We start from the raw sequence: 239 nt of genomic DNA on the forward strand, positions 1-239 counted from the left end.
CCCCCCCGTGCCCCCCCTCCCCCACCCTCCCCAGCCTTGTTTTTTCCTTGCGTGTTTGCCGGCGGGAGCAGGGCCAGCGGCCGGATGGCTGCCGGAGGTCAGAGCCTTGGCGGGGTTAGGTGTAAGTGCCTTCCGCTGGGCTCCGGTACCGCGCGGAGCCCGTCGGCATCCCGCCGGGATAACACCCTTCCGCTTCCAGTGCCAGGAGGCGCACGGCGGCCTTCCTTCCGGGAAGGGAC

Source organism: Eurypyga helias, unplaced genomic scaffold (assembly GCF_000690775.1).
Source record: "Eurypyga helias isolate BGI_N326 unplaced genomic scaffold, ASM69077v1 scaffold18900, whole genome shotgun sequence".
NCBI classification, from domain to species: domain Eukaryota; kingdom Metazoa; phylum Chordata; class Aves; order Eurypygiformes; family Eurypygidae; genus Eurypyga; species Eurypyga helias.